We start from the raw sequence: 7847 nt of genomic DNA on the forward strand, positions 1-7847 counted from the left end.
TCCCAGTGGACGATTAATGGTGGTTTGTCCAAATCGCAGAATTCAGTTCGAACAGTGGCTTCAATATTTGATCGATGATAGGTTCGTTTTCTACGGACTGTAGAACGTGACAATGATCCATCATCGAGGTTCTGTCCACCAGCCCTTGCAATTGCTGCTGCTAGTATAGTAAATTTTGTGTCAGATAGATTAATTCTGTCTAATGTTGATGAAACATCAGGCGAGTCAAGAATTGTATCTAAGATACATTGTCGTTTTGGAGTACTTGCTAAACTTGATTCAGCTGACCCTGAAGAACTTGCTTTACTGACTTGTTGTCTGTAATAAACAGGGATTTCTATCTCAAAATCTCTATCAACCATTTTGTCATTATCAACAGCATCGTTATCGTTGTCATCACTATAACTTTCGTCATGTAAAGGTTCAATAACAGGAACTATTGCACTCGCACCAGATTGTCTTTGCTCTTCTTTTAGCTTTCGTTCTCTCTCTGCTTGTTTCCTTGCTTCATTTCTTTCTTCTAATTTTGAAAGTTCTTTGTCCTCTCCAAACATCACCATTTTTCTCTGACATCTCTGATCCAATAAAAATTCGTTATCTTCTTCAATTCTGATCATGGTTTCAGCATCCTTGTGGGCAATGTCAAAAAGTAGGCCAATGGTGTCTGTAAATGATTTCTCTCTCGATTTCTGAGAATCTGGATTTTTTTTTTTTTATTAATTTAAATTCCTGGACTAATGTTTTCAACTTTAAGACTACATTCGGATGAAATGCTGTCGGAATACGGGCTTTATTCCAAATAATAATCAGTTCATCAACAGTTGTTTTAAGACTTTCAGGCACTGACTTTTTGGTTGAATTAAGATGATAAAAAAATGTTTTTAAAACATCAGATGTTAAGGGAAGAACTTTATCTGGAAGATTTAGCTCTGGTTGTCCAATTAAAAAGATTTTGGTTTGAAGTCGTGTAGAGATAGCAACACGAGATGATGCTGCCATTTCAATGATAACTGAAATATTATGAGAAAATCAAAACTCAATACCATATTATTCAAACTTATCATTCAGTTGTTGGTTTATGCAGCTGCAGCAAAATATTATAATAATTATTACTAAAGAAATTAAATAAATATTTTCAAATTAGAAATTATTATTATCTGCACTTAATAACAAACAATACACTACCAGACTACCATGCTAGTTTTCTGTAATAGGTTACTAAGGTTAGGTACTATCAAAATATTAATACATTCGTTGTCAAACTGAAATTCCAAATAAAAATAATATTTATACTTGTAAACCTTTTTATTCTGTTTGAACAAATTCTAAATTGAGTTAAATAATAGTATTAAAATTATGAATACAAATTTTAACAAAATGATATAAACACAGTTGTTTTAAACACTAGCAGACATTTTTTAGTCTGGTGCCCTGATGACAGTTAATCTGCTGCACTTTAATTAATCTATATAGCACGCAATCAGACAATATTTCAGTGGAAAAAATCTAACTAACCAGGTTCTAGAAATTTTTGGAACTTTGGAACTTTTTACACGTTTTTGACGTTTTTCGTAAAACTTTATGGTCATTGAGCACCCCCTAAACATTATCTGATTGGAAAGATTTTTTGCACAGTCAATTACTATGTCAAATGGCACAAAATAAACAACTATGCATTCAAATCCGAGAAAAAATTTTTTTTCCTGTGTTCACATGAACAGCCCTAATATACACACACATATATATATATATATATATACACACATATATATATATACACACATATATATATATATATAAATAGAGAGAGAGAGAGAGAGAGAGAGAGAGAGAGAGAGAGAGAGAGAGAGAGAGAGAGAGAGAGAGAGAGAGAGAGAGAGAGAGAGAGCAATTTTAATAAGGAACCTTATTAGTCGAGCAATTTTAATTATTAGCCAGGTTGAAATCATTAATGACTACAACATTTCACAAATAATTATTTCCTAATTTATTACTTACAATGACTAACGTATTATGGGTAATTGAACACATATTATGCGTAATGAGCTTGAACCCATGAGGAGAATCCTGAAAAAAAGTGATCAATTAGGATAAGTAGTTAAACAAAAAAACAAAAACAAAAATGTAAAAACCTACTTTTTCAATGATGTAGACGTTGGGTGCAATAGCCACTGGATGCAAAAGTATCTTTACTTTTTCGTCATACACACGGCCTTCTATAATAACAGGCCTTGACATCGCGCAAAATGCCGTAAAAACTGTAGGCCGATTAAACTTTCACTTTTACTTATATGATATATTTTTATATCAGGTTGGGTGTAATGGCAGTCTATGTTTTCTAATAATAATCGCTAGTAAAGACGGAAATATAAAAAGAAAACCAAAAAATTGTTAAAAGATAATCGTATTTTTCGTATTTCAAATTTCATTATGAAAATTTATGTAATATTAAATAGTATCAATAACAAGCAGAACTATAACAAAGTATATATCTAAATATTAGAAAGATAACTGTATTTTTAAATTTTTTTGCTAAAAATGGTAACAATAAAAATTACCAACAATAAAAAACACAAGCAAAGTCGATTCAAGCAAAAAAAAAGTTTTATCAATATATCTCAACAGGGTAAATATTTACAAATCCAAACATATTGAGAGACATATAGGCTAATGAGAAAATAAAAAACATAACAAGTAAATAGCATAATAAAATACAAAACTAATTTTCACATAAATTATGATAGCTTTAGTACTTTATGAGTGGTAATTAGTGAGTAATTCTTTAGCAGTTTTTTTGTGATTTTAAATTTATATTTAGCAGCAATGAACCGAAACTGAGTAACACAGAATGTTCTGTATAAAGGGTCAGTAGCACCTTGAACCCATCTCTCTCTCTCTCTCTCTCTCTCTATATATATATATATATATATATATATATATATATATATATATATATATATAAAAGCAAAATATTGACCATTAGACAAGAGTATCAGAAGGAATTTCAAGTCCGCCTCTGTTTAGGCTATACAGATAACTTCCATATTTATAATAATAATTGGTAGAATCATCATAAGATTTTATTTCGCTTTTTTGCACATAGCCAGCTATGTAAACTATAGCCACTAATGTAGATTTATTAACTGAGCTTTCAAGATCATGTATATTATCTAGAAGTTCTTTTTCATCAGTTGAAATATCTCTAAAACATATGTCACAAGTATGACCATCAATACCATCAACAGGAATGTTAAGTTGTAAAATCAATTTAGTATGTTGAACATTATTTTTTCAATTACAGATTTAGCGTTTATAAAGTAAGTACCTCCAGATCCCTGTCGAAGCTTAGAAAAAACTTTTTCAAGTGGATCTGTTGAAAACCAACCTAATAAGACATACTTTGCTCCATTACTCAACAAAGTTTCTACGAGATCAATAAAGCCATAACATGAATGCGCTATTGCATTGCTAGTATCTAGCGTAAGCTGTTTTACATGCTTACCTGTAGGTTTCATAAAATTTGACAGTTCAGCAATATCTCGTAGCAGTTGTAACTGTTGATCACCAACTGAGTGGATTTCTCCGCATAATTCATTTCTAAACCGAATGCCAGCACCAGGTGCTTTGACATTAACAACATTCGAAAAAAAAAAAAAATTTTCAATAAATACAGGAGTACCTTCAAATGCTTTATTTTCAATCTCTAGATGCGTTCATAATGCAGCTACTGTTTCTTCACAAAAAACAGACAAACAAAACTTTACAGATTGTCTCTCTATTGGTTTTGGATAAACTGATTTAGCTGTAAGTTTAGAGAGTTTAAAAAGACAAGTGCACTCAGTTTTTAAATTAAAGTTTTAGATTAAAAGAACTGGCTTTGGCTAAGTGGAGTGATTTAGAAAAGTTTATAAATTACTCCACTTAGCCAAAGCCAGTTCTTTATTGTTTAAAAATTTAAGTTCGTCAGTCTTTTCTGTCAACCAATTGTTTCGTATAGATTTTAAGAGATGCACATAATCATAAAAAAATATATACCTGATCTTGTTAACCATGGTTTACTATCGACTGTTTTAAACATTCCAAAAAATCTTTGATTTACACGGTTACCACCAGTAATTATTACCAATGTCTTACTATTTTTAATATTATTTATCGTATGAACAATTTGTTGACATTGAGCAAACTGAAATTCAGAGGAACAATTTGCAACAGGTTGAGCTCTACATATAATTTCTGGACCTCCAAAAAGACATTTAATCATAAATGATAAAATTGTTTTAGCTAACTTTTCAGGGTTTACTGCTTGACCAAACAAAGCACCTCTTTAGTAAAGTAATGAAGCTTTGACATAGACCTCATCAATTAGTAGTATGGAAGTTCTTTTCGATGGATTTAAATTCATAAAAATATCATTTATGAAACTTAGATCCTCCATTGAGCTTATTTTTGAAGTCAATCTTGTTAAAGTCCTTATACTTGACAACTTGTAGTCAATACACAAACAATCATATAAACTTCGTCGCATAGCAAAATACTCATATGCTCTACATATAATATCTGGAGTATATAAAACTTCACCAACATTAACTTTTCTCATAGCATTAAGGTGTTCGAATAGAATATTTAACTGAAGCAAACTTTCTTTATTTTTGGTTCCCATATTTGCTTTCAAAAGGTGCTTCATTTGGCCAATGAAGTTGACATACTGCTGTATAGTCTGTAACAATAAAACCAGTTCTTGGGAGAGCTTCACTACATCTTTTTCTCTCCTCTAGATTCTTCGGGAATTTATAAATTGATATTTTTGTTGTAGTTGAGTATTGATATTGTAGTTGTATAAATTGATATTTTTGTTGTAGTTGAGATAGTTCGACTTGCAAAGAGATACACAGCATTTTAAAGGCATTTTAATTATTAAAAAAACTTACCGTTAGTTTGACAATACTATTATCTTACAATGTAACGCCTTGAACCTTACAACATTATCGTCTTGAAGTTGAAATATTAAATTTATAAACCAATCAAATTTTAAAGATTTATTAAAAAAGCATGAACACAAACTTTCGTCAAATGTTAAAAGATGAAAATGTAAATACAGTTTTAGGAATTGGCCTTTAATTTAACAACTTTGTTGCGCGATGTCAAGGCCTGTTATTATAGAAGGCTGTGGTCACACATAATATAATATTCTGAAACTAATAAACAAACATCTAAATTTCTATAAGTAAATTTATTCTTTGATCATTGCCTTCATATCCTATCTTATTTTCATATCATAATCTATTATGGTATTATTTATATAACATATCACAACAATGTTATTAAATTTGTGATGTTCAAATATCATATGAACATTCTCTAACATGTTCTTATGATATTTGAATATAGTTCTTGAGTATATTATCTGCAAACAATTGACTGATGCAAGTTCAAATGTTGTCAAAAAACAAGCATGCATGCATGGGACACTGCAGTGTCCCACAAAGAAATGCTGGTTTGAAAGTCAAATTTTCTTTATTAAAAAAAAAAAAAATTAAATAGGAGGGAGATATGGAGGTTTCTGTAACTTTTTATGCTCCAAAACTTTTAACTTTATATATAATAAAGTTCATAAAACTTTAGGGACTTACGAAGTACATTGAGGAACAAAAACAGGATATTTACAGAAACTTTTCAATTTTTAATCTGGAGTACCACAGTGTAATTGGGAATAAAGTCTCTGGGTCCAGTATTCAAAGTAACACGATCTAAAGTAATATATAAATTAAATAAAATGCTTTAAAATTCATGCAGTTATACATATAACTCCTGATAGTTAACTATATGTATAACTAGTTATACATAATATTTATTATATAAACTTATTTTTTAAGGTTATGCTTGAACAAATTAGTACCAATTAATTCAAATTCAAGATTTAGTTCAAGTTCAAGTTCTTATTTGTTCATTGTTTTTTCACTATTTTATATTTATTTGTTCAAATTTGTTAACTAGTACTAATTGAACGTGATTTTATTAGTAACTTAATTTTACTTTCAACATATTTTGACAACACCCTTTACAATTTAAATGATGACAGTTTTACTTTTCTATTGATGTTAAATTTATTAGGTTTCAATAACTCAGATTGAATTTTAACTGAATTATTGTAAGCTTTGTAGAGGTTTGTTGTATATCAAATGGTGTTGTAAATAAAGTAAAAAGAATATATATATATATATATATATATATATATATATATATATATATATATATATATATATATATTATATATATATATATATATATATATATATATATATAGTATTTAGGCTATGGGATCATCCATAAATGATGCCAGTAGATAGAGGGGCAGTGTGAGTTTAACAATAATTGACAATGGGGAGGGGAAGTTGAGACCAACTAATGTCAGTTAAAAAATTGAATTAAAAAAAAAAGTAACATATTTTATTTAAAAAAAAAGTAAAACAATATATGCTAGCTATGAGCAGGTTTTAGAGGTATTTACACCAACAATGTGGTCTAAAAACTTCTTGCTTTTGTTGCTTAAAACTGTAGTACTGTTGAGAATAAATGTATAATTGAACCAGAAAAAAATTGATGGTATATGCATTTTTTATGTTATATTAACAATTCAGATATACCATCATAATATGATAACAAAAACTGACATCATTTTCAATGGGAGATGGCAAAAAATTGACTTACTTTGATAAAGGGTGAAGGTGTTCAATAAAGGGGTCATCATCTGACATCATTATGCATAGATGACCCTATGATTTAGGTAAAATAAGTAATCAATTTGCCATTTTTCTTTTAAGAAAGTGTAAGAAAAAAGCATTGTTATGCTGATAACCTACCTATTGAGCAAGCTTTGACCACCTATTTTATAAATTTGAGAGACAGAAGTGGAAGTGCGAATCGCAAAAGAACTAATAACAATGCTCTAAATTGATTTTAACTTTGTCGACTAACATTAATATAGTATTTAGAAATAATAAATGAAGTTTACATGATTTTTATAATTTGTATTTACATCCATTAATTATCAGTTGTCAGTCTCTATTTTATAAAATGAATTATATATATATATTTGTATATATATATATATATATATATATATATATATATATATATATATATATTTGTATATATATATATTTGTATATATATATATATATATATATATATATATATATATATATATATATATATATATATATATTTATACATATGTATATATATGTATATATATATATATATATATATATATATATATATATATATATATATATATATATATAAATATATATATATTATTTTTACTTTATTTACAACACGATTTGATATACAACAAAACCCTACAAAGCTTACAATAATTCAGTTAAGATTCAATCTGAGTTATTGAAACGTAATAAATTTAACATCAATAGAAAAGTAAAGCTGTCATCATTTAAAATATATCAGGAGTTATATGTATAACTATATGCATTTTAAAGCATATTATTTTAATTAAACATTACTTTAGATCATATTACTTTGAAAACTGGAGCCAGAGGCTTTATTCCCAATAACACTGTGGTACTCCAAACTAAAAATTGAAAAGTTTCTGTAAATATTCTGTTTTTGTTCCTCAATGTAGTTCGTAAGTCCCTTAAGTCTTAAGGACCTTATTATATCTAAAGTTAAAAGTTTTGGAGCATAAAAAAAGTTACAGAAACCCATCTCCATCCTACTTTTTTTTTTTTAAATAAAGAAAATTGGGAATTCTTCGACTTTCAAACCTGCATTTCTTTGTGGGACACTGCAGTGTCCCATGCATGCGAGATTGGTTTTTGACAATATTT

The 7847-nt window shown here is 28.2% G+C and overlaps 1 long non-coding RNA gene across 1 annotated transcript; it reads right to left on the reverse strand.

The window, feature by feature from the left end:
* Positions 1 to 1998: 1998 nt before the first annotated feature.
* On the reverse strand, positions 1999 to 2874 carry LOC136084109 (uncharacterized). The gene is made up of 2 exons (XR_010640344.1): positions 2137 to 2874; positions 1999 to 2067 (listed from the first exon to the last, which is right to left on the reverse strand). It is a non-coding gene; the product is annotated as an uncharacterized LOC136084109 (long non-coding RNA).
* Positions 2875 to 7847: the final 4973 nt, after the last annotated feature.

The sequence above is a fragment of the Hydra vulgaris genome, chromosome 08 (assembly GCF_038396675.1).
Source record: "Hydra vulgaris chromosome 08, alternate assembly HydraT2T_AEP".
Classification (NCBI taxonomy): domain Eukaryota; kingdom Metazoa; phylum Cnidaria; class Hydrozoa; order Anthoathecata; family Hydridae; genus Hydra; species Hydra vulgaris.